This window comes from Triticum aestivum, chromosome 4B (genome assembly GCF_018294505.1).
Source record: "Triticum aestivum cultivar Chinese Spring chromosome 4B, IWGSC CS RefSeq v2.1, whole genome shotgun sequence".
Classification (NCBI taxonomy): Eukaryota; Viridiplantae; Streptophyta; class Magnoliopsida; order Poales; family Poaceae; genus Triticum; species Triticum aestivum.
In genome coordinates, this window is record NC_057804.1 from 557,793,187 (window position 1) to 557,807,462 (window position 14,276).

General features: G+C 47.6%; 1 pseudogene; it reads right to left on the reverse strand.

Annotated features, from left to right (window-relative positions):
* Positions 1 to 11,103: 11,103 nt before the first annotated feature.
* LOC123090209 (uncharacterized) lies at positions 11,104 to 11,590 on the reverse strand (annotated as a pseudogene).
* Positions 11,591 to 14,276: the final 2,686 nt, after the last annotated feature.

Consider the following 14,276-nt stretch of genomic DNA (forward strand, 5'->3'; position numbering starts at 1 on the left):
CACGTTTATTATTTGATTGCATGTGATGTTTATCATGTTTTGCATCTTGTTTACTTAGAACGACGGTAGTAAATAAGATGATCCCTCACAATAATTTCAAGAAGTGTTCCCCCTAACTGTGCACCGTTGCGACAGTTCGCTGTTTCAAAACACCACGTGATGATCGGGTGTTTTATTCAGACGTTCACATACAGCGGGTGTAAGACAGATTTACACATGCAAACACTTAGGTTGACTTGACGAGCCTAGCATGTACAGACATGGCCTCGGAACACAGAAGACCGAAAGGTCGAGCATGAGTCGTATAGAAGATACGATCAACATGAAGATGTTCACCGATGTTGACTAGTCCGTCTCACGTGATGATCGGACACGGTCTAGTTTAACTTGGATCATGTAATACTTAGATGACAAGAGGGATGTCTAATCTAAGTGGGAGTTCATTAATAATTTGATTAGTTGAACTTAATTATCATGAACTTAGTCTAAATATTTTACAATATGTCTTGTAGATCAAATGGCCAACGTAGTCCTCAACTTCAACGCGTTCCTAGAGAAAACCAAGCTGAAAGACGATGGCAGCAACTATACGGACTGGGTCCGGAACCTGAGGATCATCCTCATAGCTGCCAAGAAAGATTATGTCCTACAAGCACCGCTTGGTGACGCACCCGTTCTCCCTGCGGAACAAGACGTTATGAACGCTTGGCAGGCACGTTCCGATGACTACTCCCTCGTTCAGTGCGGCATGCTTTACAGCCTAGAGCCGGGGCTCCAAAAGCGTTTTGAGAGACATGGAGCATATGAGATGTTCGAAGAGCTGAAAATGGTTTTCCAAGCTCATGCCCGGGTCGAGAGATATGAAGTCTCCGACAAATTCTTCAGCTGTAAGATGGAGGAAAACAGTTCTGTCAATGAGCACATACTCACTATGTCTAGGTTGCATAACCGCTTGACTCAGCTGGGAGTTAATCTCCCGGATGATGCGGTCATTGACAGAATCCTCCAGTCGCTTCCACCAAGCTACAAGAGCTTTGTGATGAACTTCAATATGCAGGGGATGGAAAAGACCATTCCTGAAGTATTTGCTATGCTGAAATCAGCGGAGGTAGAAGTCAGGAAGGAACATAAAGTGTTGATGGTCAATAAAGCCACTAAGTTCAAGAAAGGCAAGGGTAAAAAGAACTTCAAGAAGGACGGCAAGGAGGTTGCCGCGCCCGGCAAGCAAGCTGCCGGGAAGAAGCCAAAGAATGGACCCAAGCCCGAGACTGAGTGCTTTTATTGCAAGGGAAGCGGTCACTGGAAGCGGAACTGCCCTAAGTACTTAGCGGATAAGAAGGCCGGCAAAACAAAAGGTATATGTGATATACATGTAATTGATGTGTACCTTACTAGTGCCCGTAGTAGCTCCTGGGTATTTGATACCGGTGCAGTTGCTCACATTTGTAACTCAAAGCAGGGGCTGCAGAATAAGCGGAAACTGGCAAAGGACGAGGTGACGATGCGCGTCGGGAATGGTTCCAAGGTCAATGTGATCGCCCTCGGCACGCTACCTCTGCATCTCCCTTCGGGATTAGTTTTAAACCTTAATAATTGTTATTTAGTGCCAGCTTTGAGCATGAACATTGTATCGGGATCTCGTTTAATTCGAGATGGCTACTCTTTTAAATCTGAGAATAATGGTTGTTCCATTTTTATGAGAGATATGTTTTATGGTCATGCTCCTATGGTGAATGGTTTATTCCTTATGAATCTCGAACGTGATGCTACACATATTCATAATGTGAGTACCAAAAGAAGTAAGGTTAATAATGATAGTCCCACATACCTGTGGCACTGCCGCCTTGGTCACATAGGTGTCAAACGCATGAAGAAGCTCCATGCTGATGGACTTTTAGAGTCTCTTGATTATGAATCATTTGACACGTGCGAACCATGCCTTATGGGTAAAATGACCAAGACTCCGTTCTCAGGAACAATGGAGCGAGCAACCGACTTATTGGAAATCATACATACTGATGTGTGCGGTCCAATGAGTATTGAGGCTCGCGGATGATTTAAGTAGGTATGGGTATATCTACTTAATGAAACACAAGTCTGAAACCTTTGAAAAGTTCAAGGAATTTCAGAGTGAGGTTGAAAATCAACGTGACAGGAAAATCAAGTTTCTGCGATCAGATCGTGGAGGAGAATACTTGAGTCACGAGTTTGGCACACACTTAAGAAAATGTGGAATAGTTTCACAACTCACGCCGCCTGGAACACCTCAGCGTAATGGTGTGTCCGAATGTCGTAATCGCACTCTATTAGATATGGTGCGATCTATGATGTCTCTTACCGATTTACCGCTTTCTTTTTGGGGCTATGCTTTAGAGACTGCCGCATTCACTTTAAATAGGGCTCCGTCGAAATCCGTTGAGACGACACCGTATGAATTATGGTTTGGGAAGAAACCTAAGCTGTCGTTTCTAAAAGTTTGGGGATGCGATGCTTATGTCAAGAAACTTCAACCTGAAAAGCTCGAACCCAAATCGGAAAAATGCGTCTTCATAGGGTACCCAAAAGAAACTATTGGGTACACCTTCTACCTCAGATCCGAAGGCAAGATCTTTGTTGCCAAGAATGGGTCCTTTCTGGAGAAAGAGTTTCTCTCGAAAGAAGTAAGTGGGAGGAAAGTAGAGCTTGATGAAGTATTGCCTCTTGAACCGGAAAATGGCGCAACTCAAGAAAATGTTCCTGAGGTGCCAGCACCGACTAGAGAGGAAGTTAATGATAATGATCAAGATACTTCTGATCAAGCTCCTACTGAAATTCGAAGGTCCACAAGGACACGTTCCGCACCAGAGTGGTACGGCAACACTGTCTTGGAAATCATGTTGTTAGACAACGGTGAACCTTCAAACTATGAAGAAGCGATGGCGGGACCGGATTCTGACAAATGGCTAGAAGCCATGAAATCCGAGATAGGATCCATGTATGAAAACGAAGTATGGACTTTGACTGACTTGCCCGTTGAACGGCGAGCCATAGAAAATAAATGGATCTTTAAGAAGAAGACAGACGCGGATGGTAATGTGACCATCTATAAAGCTCGGCTTGTCGCTAAGGGTTATCGACAAGTTCAAGGGGTTGACTACAATGAGACTTTCTCACCGGTAGCGAAGCTGAAGTCCGTCCGAATCATGTTAGCAATTGCCGCATTCTATGATTATGAAATATGGCAAATGGACGTCAAAACGGCATTCCTTAATGGTTTCCTTAAGGAAGAATTGTATATGATACAGCCGGAAGGTTTTGTCGATCCTAAGAATGCCGGCAAAGTGTGCAAGCTCCAACGCTCGATTTATGGGCTGGTGCAAGCATCTCGGAGTTGGAACATTCGCTTTGATGAGATGATCAAAGCGTTTGGGTTTACACAGACTTATGGAGAAGCCTGCGTTTACAAGAAAGTGAGTGGGAGCTCTGTAGCATTTCTCATATTATATGTAGATGACATACTTTTGATGGGAAATGATATAGAACTCTTGGACAACATCAAGGCCTACTTGAATAAAAGTTTTTCAATGAAGGACCTTGGAGAAGCTGCTTATATATTAGGCATCAAAATCTATAGAGATAGATCAAGACGCCTCATAGGTCTTTCACAAAGCACATACCTTGATAAGATATTGAAGAAGTTCAATATGGATCAATCCAAGAAGGGGTTCTTGCCTGTGTTACAAGGTATGAAATTGAGCTCAGCTCAATGTCCGACCACGGCAGAAGATATAGAAGAGATGAGCGTCATCCCCTATGCCTCAGCCATAGGTTCTATTATGTATGCCATGCTGTGTACCAGACCTGATGTTAACCTTGCCATCAGTTTGGTAGGAAGGTACCAAAGTAATCCGGCAAGGAACACTGGACAGCGGTCAAGAATATCCTGAAGTACCTGAAAAGGACTAAGGAAATGTTTCTCGTTTATGGAGGTGACGAAGAGCTTGTCGTAAAGGGTTACGTCGACGCTAGCTTCGACACAGATCTGGATGACTCTAAGTCACAAACTGGATACGTGTATATTTTGAATGGTGGGGCAGTAAGCTGGTACAGTTGCAAGCAAAGCGTCGTGGCGGGATCTACATGTGAAGCGGAGTACATGGCAGCCTCGGAGGCAGCACATGAAGCAATATGGGTGAAGGAGTTCATCACCGACCTAGGAGTCATACCCAATGCGTCGGGGCCGATCAAGCTCTTCTGTGACAACACTGGAGCTATTGCACTTGCCAAGGAGCCCAGGTTTCACAAGAAGACAAGACACATCAAGCGTCGCTTCAACTCCATTCGTGAAAATGTTCAAGATGGAGACATAGAGATTTGTAAAGTACATACGGACCTGAATGTAGCAGATCCGTTGACTAAACCTCTCCCTAGAGCAAAACATGATCAACACCAGAATTCCATGGGTGTTCGATTCATCACAATGTAACTAGATTATTGACTCTAGTGCAAGTGGGAGACTGTTGGAAATATGCCCTAGAGGCAATAATAAAAGCATTATTATTATATTTCCTTGTTCATGATAATTGTCTTTATTCATGCTATAATTGTGTTATCCGGAAATCGTAATACATGTGTGAATAACAGACACCAACGTGTCCCTAGTGAGCCTCTAGTTGACTAGCTCGTTGATCAACAGATAGTCATGGTTTCCTGACTATGGACACTGGATGTCATTGATAACGAGATCACATCATTAGGAGAATGATGTGATGGACAAGACCCAATCCTAAACATAGCACAAGATCGTATAGTTCGTTTGCTAGAGTTTTCGAATGTCAAAGTATCTTTTCCTTAGACCATGAGATCGTGTAACTCCCGGATACCGTAGGAGTGCTTTGGGTATGCCAAACGTCACAACATAACTGGGTGACTATATAGGTAGACTACGGGTATCTCCGAAAGTGTCTGTCGGGTGACATGGATCAAGACTGGGATTTGTCACTCCGTATGACGGAGAGGTATCACTGGGCCCACTCGGTAATGCATCATCATAATGAGCTCAGAGTGACCAAGTGTCTGGTCACGGGATCATGCATTACGGTACGAGTAAAGTGACTTGCCGGTAACGAGATTGAACGAGGTATTGGGATACCGACGATCGAATCTCGGGCAAGTAACATATCGATAGACAAAGGGAATAGCGTACGTGGTTGATTGAATCCTCGACATCGTGGTTCATCCGATGAGATCATCGTGGAGCATGTGGGAGCCAACATGGGTATCCAGATCCCGCTGTTGGTTATTGACCGGAGAGTCGTCTCGGTCATGTCTGCTTGTCTCCCGAACCCGTAGGGTCTACACACTTAAGGTTCGGTTACGCTAGGGTTGTAGGGATATGTATATGCAGTAACCCGAATGTTGTTCGGAGTCCCGGATGAGATCCCGGACATCACGAGGAGTTCCGGAATGGTCCGGAGGTAAAGATTTATATATGGGAAGTCCTGTTTCGGGCATCGGGACAAGTTTCGGGGTTATCGGTATTGTACCGGGACCACCGGAAGGGTCCCGGGGGTCCACCGGGTGGGTCCACCTGTCCCGGGGGGCACATGGGCTGTAGGGGGTGCGCCTTGGCCTAATGGGCCAAGGGCACCAGCCCCACATAGGCCCATGCGCCTAGGGTTTGAAAGGGGAAGAGTCCTAGGAGGGGAAGGCACCTCCTAGGTGCCTTGGGGGGGAGGGAAACCCCCCTTGGCCGCCGCACCCCCTAGGAGATTGGATCTCCTAGGGCCGGCCACCCCCCCTTGGCCCTCCTATATATAGTGGGGGAGAGGAGGGACTTCATACCTGAACGCCTTGGCCTTTGGTTGCCTCCTTCTCCCTCCCCAACATCTCCTCCTCCTCCATAGTGCTTAGCGAAGCTCTGCCGGAGTACTGCAGCTCCATCAACACCACCCGTCGTGCTGCTGCTGGTGCCATCTCCCTCAACCTCTCCTCCCTCCCTTGCTGGATCAAGAAGGAGGAGACGTGGCTGTTCCGTACGTGTGTTGAACGCGGAGGTGCCGTCCGTTCGGCGCTGGTCATCGGTGATTTGGATCACGTCGAGTACGACTACATCATCACCGTTCTTTTGAACGCTTCCGTGCGCGATCTACAAAGGTATGTAGATGCATCCAATGACTCGTTGCTAGATGAACTCCTAGATGATCTTGGTGAAACGAGTAGCAAATTTTTGTTTTCTGCAACGTTCCCCAACAATTGCCACTAAGGTTTGCTTTGTTGACTTCTAAGAGACGGCCGTACCTCCATGTAAGAAGACAAATCTAGTCTACGATCTGACATCACGGGGATCTGATAAATATCCAGCATCGCAATACCCCACCATGGTTCTCTCTTGATTTTTCTGATAGAATAAATAAAGATCTTTGGTGCCTTGACGATATCTGAAATACTCTTCACACCAAATACCTTTTCGTTGGTGATGCGTTGTATCTAGCTAGTAAATTAACTGCAAATGCTATGTCAGGCCTGGTGCAGTTCGCTAGAGACATTAGTGCTCCAATAGCATTGAGATATGGAAACTCTGGTCCGAATATCTCTTCATCATCACCTTTAGGCCTAAATGGGTCGTTATCTCTATCAAGAGATCTGACGACCATAGGTGTTTTTGACGGGTATGCTTTATCCATATTGAACTTTTCCAATATCTTTTGGATACAAGCAGACTGATGAACAAGTATTCATGAAGAAAAATGTTCAAGTTGCAAACCGAGACAAAATTTGGTTTTACCCAAATCTTTCATCTCGAGTTCCGTCTTCAAATGATTACATGCCTCATGTATTTCTCGTGTAGTCCCAATGATGTTCAAGTCATCAACATACACGGAAATTATACAAAATCCATCAGTGGACTTCTTGATAAATACACATGGGCAATCATTGTTGTTTGAGTAACCTTTCACTTATTCGGTTATACCACATTCTACCCGACTATCTCAAGCCGTATAACGACTTTAGTAGATTTACACAATACATGTTGCGATTAGCTTTCGGATCAGGAATCTTCAGTCCCTTGGGAACTTTCATATAGATATCCGTCTTAAGTGACCCATATAAATGTGCTGTCACCACATCCATCAATTGCACATACAAATTCATTTGCACTGCCAGTGATATCAAGTTTCGGTATGCGATTCCATTCATCATAGGAGAATATGTTTCATCATAATCGATGTCAGGTCTCTAGGTAAACCCCTGTGCTACAAGCCGAATACAATAAAAGCCTCCTGGATTTCAAGTTTTGTACCATTCGAGAGTGTAAATGTGGCTTGACCAGAACCAACAATTACCGTGTCATGACCACCAATTGTCATAACAGACTTCGGAAGTATTTAACCTCCCGTAGACTAAACAAATTTCCTCCTCCATTGGATTGTTTCTCAAAGTTTTCTATGGAGTAAAAGAATAAAATTCATTATTTATCCAATCTCATATAGAATTAACACATACATTACATAATATGTATGTCTGCTACATATTATAATACATTATGTTTAAGGATATAATTATTACAATACCGTATGTCTGAGGACATAATTATTTTACAACACACAATATAACTAAGGACATATCAGAATACTTATGACATTATTGGAAGATCAAAGCATATCTCCATATATGTCATTAGTAGAAGTGAAATCCACCAACATGTCATCAACAGTAAGTGGTGGGCCTTCCTTTTGTTGAGCCTTATCTTGGTTCTCCATGTTGTTATGAACATCGTTTTGGTGAACGTCTTGAGAACTTTCAATCATTGGACCAGTGAATTGAGCTTCGTACTGGTTCCCTTGAGCCTTCTTGCCCTTGCCAATTGATTGCTGATACAACGTCACCAAACACTTAGAAATTGTACAGTTCTTTGCATGATGAGTAGTACAACCACATCTGTAGCAAGCTTGAGAGCTGCTACCCTTATCATTTTTCTTAAAGTGATTCTTGCCCTTTTGTACTCCATTTCTATTCTGATTTTCATTATGTCTCCAGTTTCCTTTAAACTTCCTATGGTTCCTTTTGGGACCATGGGACTTCTGAGTATTCTGAGAATTGAAATGTGTTCTAGGCAGCGGCAGTGTTCCCGTTGGACGGGGCATATTATTCTTATCGAGAATTTCACTGTCCTTTTCTGCGCGAAGAAGTGCATATATCAACTCAGAATGCTTCTTGTATTTCTACTGGCGATGTTGTTCAGCAAGAATTCTCATATTAGGATGGAAAGTAGAGAGTGTATTTTCAATGAGTTCTGCATCCGAGACTGCACTGTTGCAGAATCTCAACTTAGAGTTGATTTGATGCACAACATAATTGTATGCTGCAACGGACTTAAAATCATGGAAACGAATAAGTGCCCAGGCAACGTCGCTGATCTTTGTTGATCATAACGCTCCTTTAAGGAGTTCCACAGTGATAGATGACTTTCCTCCATCATGTACTCTTTTTTCATAGCAGGATCAAGGTGGTGTCAAATGAAGTGCAAAGAAGCATACTTTGCCGTATCTGCGATAGCAGGAACACCTTGAGTAGGTGTGGTTGTAGTGCCAACCAGATTCCTGGCCGCCAAGTTAATCTTGACATCCATGGCCCAGGTGAGATAGTTTCTGCCATCAATGGCAAGCTCAGCAAATTCCTTCTTGGATATGTCAGCCATACCCTGCATGAAAATATCATGCGCATTAATTTACTGTCACGTAAATTAATTGTGTGTAAAATAAAATACTTGATTGAAATATGAAGGTCTAAGAAAAGCCTAAACGACCCAAAATATGACTTTCTACAAAAGATAATCACCATAAAATGGCGTAGAACTTTGTTTTGTAGAACACATAGACGTAGTCACCACAAAGTGGCGTAGACACCCGTATGGCAATTTTCATGCATAATATGTGTGCTTTCATTTTTGCTTTGAGGTAATCACTACTAAGTAGCGTAGACCATATTCTTATGGTACTTTGTACAACCTTGTGTTAATTAAAACACTTTGAAGGTAATCACTAGATGATGTAGACCTCACAGTTGTGAACAAAGCTATATATTGCCATAAGAGCAATCCATAAGATATGTGCAAAAACTGAAAGTAGTCATACAATTTTCAAGCATAATCAACATGTAACAATTAAAAATTGCATCCATAAAACATGTTGACATTCATAAGCAGACATTACATAGTAATATGTTAGAAAATTCTAACAAACACTTATGTACTAAAACTGAAAAAGCCAGAAGTTAATCAGAAAAGAAAACGAAAAATAATGGCAATAGGCCAAAAACAGGATAGCCTACTACCGTGGCCAAGCCACCTTTTCCTTTTCGTTTTCGATTCTTTTTTTTCTTTGCTGCTCGTACACCATGGGCTAGTGCCCATTAGCCAACTAGGCCTAGCGTGATGGCTGTCCACCAGCCCATACGCACGCGCGAGTGGATAAGGAGGCGACGGGATGTTTCTGGTTCCCATCGACTAGTCGTACTCAGTCCATCTCAAGCGGCGGCTGTCAGCAGCAGCACCACCACCAACCTCCTCCACCAACGACTGCCTCACTGGTGCAAGGTCGAAGGCCCCGGCGCAACATCCTCCTCCTTTGAAGAAGATCCTTGGTGTGTCCTGGGCGTGACTCCATTGGAGTACCCATTGGCCAGCCCGAGATTCACCGGGCTCCATTCTCCCGGCTGATGACGGGCGTGCTACAACACAGCATGCGACACTATGTGCCAGCGGCGAGGCGCCGATGGGCCGGTGGAGCTGCTCGTCCCGTTGTCAAAGACGTCCCCGAGCGCAGCAGTCCGCGCGGGGAGGTGCAGCCCGAGACTAGCGCTCGACGAAGAAGCCCCAGCGGCTACCGTCTCATGCACCGGCGTCGGAGACGGAAGACGCGGGGAGTCCGGCTGTGCGGGCTCCGCAGGCGGCGCGGGCTCGGCCTCCTTCTGGACCTCGTAGTCCTCCGGTGGAGACGGCGACGGAGTCACGCATGGACCCCATCCGTGCATCGGGCATGGACGCAGTGGTGGAGGAGCCGTAAGTTCCAGCTCAACGCCGACGACGTCAACACCCATTGCTTCATCCGCGGGCTCCATTACTTCGTCTGCATACAGGTTTGGAGTGGCCGGTCCGGCAAGAATCCAGGCCGGGAGCGACGCCATTGCTGGCATGGCCGGTTCAGGCGAAGGTCTAGCACTATCACGAGCACCAGATCCTCAGGCACCATGTCCTGGATGTGGAGCGTGTTTGGTTGGCATCCACGCCACCTCACGCCTGGCCTGGACGCTCCCTGAAGTCTGCCTGGCACTTGTTTTGTTCATGTCCTGAGAGGCCTGGCCTGGCTCGCGGAGGCCTGTGATTAGCCTGGTAAAGTTGAATAAAAAAATAGGAAAAAAGATGGATAGCTCAGGCAGCTGGATTAGCCTGGCCCAGGCGTCCTGTTTCTTTCGCCTGGCCCGTGCCGCACGTTGCCTGGCTCCTACTTAAGATTTTTTTAATCGCTAAATGATAAAGCAGCACTGCAGCAGGGCAGCAACATGCCAGGGATGAACCAAACGCATCGATGCCAGGCTTGCCTGGGCAGGCGGGAAAAGGCGACCTCACCAGGCCGACGCCAGGCACTGGAAATTTCCAGGCAAGCAGCCCAGGGTGGGAACCAAACACGCTCGTGGTCCACGACGACGAAAACCATTCCGTCGGCCTCTGAACCGCCGAAGATCACGGGCATTGCGGTTGTGGCGACGAAGTCTGCCAACACCATGTTTCGAACGGTTGCCAGAGGCAAACCGCACGCTAGTTACAAGGGAGGATTATCCCTAAATAATATAATAAATTTAAATCCTAACACTTTAAAGTCTTGGTTCGGTAGCGAGGTGCTAATTATATTATTTATGGATAATCCTTCCTTGTAACTAGCGTGCGGTTTGCCTCTGGCAACCGTTCGAAACATGCCACGCCCCCGCGAGCGGATGCGTCCCTTCGTGGCATTGGCCTCGGTTCCCTCTGTATTAATCCTCTGGATCATCAATGAAAGTGACAGTTTGATCAATTCGTTCCTTTACACGTTATCAACATTTCGACTCTGCCAAGAGAGCAAATCACGCCGATGACTGTCGCAAAAAAAGCAAACTAGAGGGGAAGAAAGGAGAAGGTAAGAGGATGCCTCGTGGTCTCCTGTCCTTCTTCCTGCGCCTTCTTCATGGCGTCGGTCAACATCGAAAGAGCCGCCGCCGCCATGGTGTTGGCGGACTTCGCCGCCACAACCGCAATGCCCGTGATCTTTGGCAGTTCGGAGGCCGCCGGAACGGTTTTCGTCGCCGTGGACCACGTCTTGGACATGGTGCCCGAGGATCTGGTGCTCGCGATTGTGCTGGACCTTCTGGTGCTTCGCCTGAACCGGCCATGCCGGTGATGACGCCGCTCCCGGCCTAGATTCTTGTCGGACCGGGCGCTCCAAACCTGTACGCGGACCGGATGAAGCAATGGATGTCGACGCTGTCGATGCTGAGCCGGAACTTGCGGCTCCTCCACCACCGTGTCCATGCCCCGTGCACGGATAGGGGCCATGCATGACTCCGCCGTCATCTCCACCACATGACTACAATGTCCAGGACTATGAGGTCCAGGAGGAGGCCGAGCCCGCAGAGCCCGCAGAGCCGGACTCCCCATGTCTTCTGTCTCCGACGCCGGCTCATGAGGCGGTAGCAGCTAGGGCTTCTTCGTCGAGTGTTAGCCTTAGGCTGCACCTCCCAGCGCGGATTGCTGCGCTCGGGGACGTCTTTGACAACAAGGCGAGTAGATCCACCGGCCCATCGACGCCTCGCCACTGGCACATAGTGCCGCGTGTCGTGCTGCAGCACGCCGGTCGTTGGCCGGGAGAATGGAGCCCGATGAATCTCGGGCTGGCCAATGGGCACTCCCATGGAGTCACGCCCGGGACACACCTTCCTGGAGGATCTTCTTCAGAGGAGGAGGATGCTGCGTCGGGGCCATCGACCTCGCGCTGGTGAGGCAGTCACTGGTGGTGGAGGTTGTTGTTGGTGGTGGTGCTGACAACCGCCGCTTGAGATGGACTCAGGACGACTAGTTGATGGGAACCAGAAACATCCGGTCGCGTGCTTATCCACTCGGGCGTGCGTATGGGTTGGTGGAGAGTAAATTGCTCAAAGCCACCACATTTGTGGCGAGGGTACTCCAAAACTATCGCTTTTGTCGAAAATCACAAAAAACCACCAACTCTGCGGCAAGTGAGTAACAGATTGCACTGATTTGAAATTGAGCTGTGTCTAACAGCAAAGCTGACGGCTGGGACTGGTCTGGCTGGGCTGGCGTGGCGAAGACTAAACCTAGTCATTGTTTGACCTGCTGAGGTGGACAGTGGGCCCACCTGTCAGCCACAACACCGAGGTCCAAGGTGAGCGCATGAGCACGTTGACTGGAGGCGGTCTTCGGGGGGAAAGGGAGGAGCCGCCAGGAGGCCCGCCGGCGGCGGCCGTGCCGCGCGCAGATCCACCTTCCCTTGTTGCAGGAAAAATGGCTGTTGCTAGAGCTCCTATGCCAATGCTTGACCTCCTGTGCCACTTCTCAAGGGTCAAGCCCGCCCCGTGCCCCAGCTTGCTGCGCTTCCCGCGCCTGCTGGCAAGTCAACGCTTGCCGCGCCGCCATCTAGCGCTCGCGCCTGCTGGCGAGCCAGCGCTTGCCGCGCCGCCGTCTAGCGCTCGCGCCTGCGCGCCCGCGCCCACGCGTCGCCGCCCCGCCTGCGTCTGCAGCGTCACCGCCGCGCCCGCGCCCGCACGCCGCCGCCCCGCTTGCGGCTGCAACGCCGCTGCCCTGACGCCCTACCTGCATCTGTTGCGCCGCCGTCGCGCCCGCGCCGACGCGCCCACTGCCCCGCGTCCGCGCCTGCAGCGCCGCCGCCTCTCGTCCGCGCCTGTGCGTCGCCGCCCTCACGCTCGTGCCTGCAACACCGTCGCCCCGTCTGTGACTGCAGCGCCACCGCGCACGGGAGAAGAGGCAGAGGGGAGCAGGGGGCACGATGTAGTCGGGGTCGTCGCTGCCGGGACAGGGCCGGAGTCAACGGGAGAGAGAGAGGGGAAAAGATTTGTAAGCAGGAAGAAAGAGGTGTGGGACTGACATGTGGGACCCTTGGCCACGTCAGCGTATTGTCCATGTAGATTTGCCACGTAGACCCGACAGGTGGGCCAGCGCTATCAGTTTTCGGATTAGTCACGACTCACAACTTGTTTAGTGCAATCTGTTACTCACTAGCCGCAGAGTTGGTGGTCTTTTGTGATTTTCGACAAAAGCGGTAGTTTTGGAGTACCCTAGCCACAAATGTGGTGGTTTTGAGCAATTTACTCGTTGGTGGACAACCATCACGCTAGGCCTAGTTGGCTAGTGGGCACTAGCCCATGGTGTACGAGCAGCAAAGAAAAAAAAGAATCAAAAACGAAAAGGAAAAGGTGGCTTGGCCACGGTAGTAGGCTATCTTGTTTTTGGCCTATTGCCATTATTTTTCTTTTCTTTTCTGATTAGCTTCTGGCTTTTTCAGTTTTAGTACATGAGTATTTGTTAGTATTTTCTAACATAGTACTATGTAATGTCTGCTTATGAATGTCAACATGTTTTATGGATGCAATTTTTAATTGTGACATGTTGATTATGCTTGAAAATTATATGACTACTTTCAGTTTTTGCACATATCTTATGGATTGCTCTTATGGCAATATATAGCTTTGTTCACAACTATGAGGTCTACACCATCTGGTGATTACCTTCAAAGTGTTTTAATTAACACAAGGTTGTACAAAGTACCATAAGAATAAGGTCTACGCTACTTAGTAGTGATTACCTCAAAGCAAAAATGAAAGCACACATATTATGCATGAAAATTGCCATACGAGTGTCTACGCCACTTTGTGGTGACTACCTCTATGCGTTCTACAAAACAAAGTTCTACGCTATTTTATGGTGATTATCTTTTGTAGAAAGTCATATTTTGGGTCGTTTAGGCTTTTCTTAGACCTTCATATTTCAATCAAGCATTTTATTTTACACACAATTAATTTACGTGACAGTAAATTAATGCGCATGATATTTTCATGCAGGGTATGGCTGACATATCCAAGAAGGAATTTGCTGAGCTTGCCATTGATGGCAGAAACTATGTCACCTGGGCCATGGATGTCAAGATTAACTTGGCGGCCAGGAATCTGATCAGCACTATAACCACACCTACTCAAGGTGCTCTTGCTATCGCAGATACGACAAA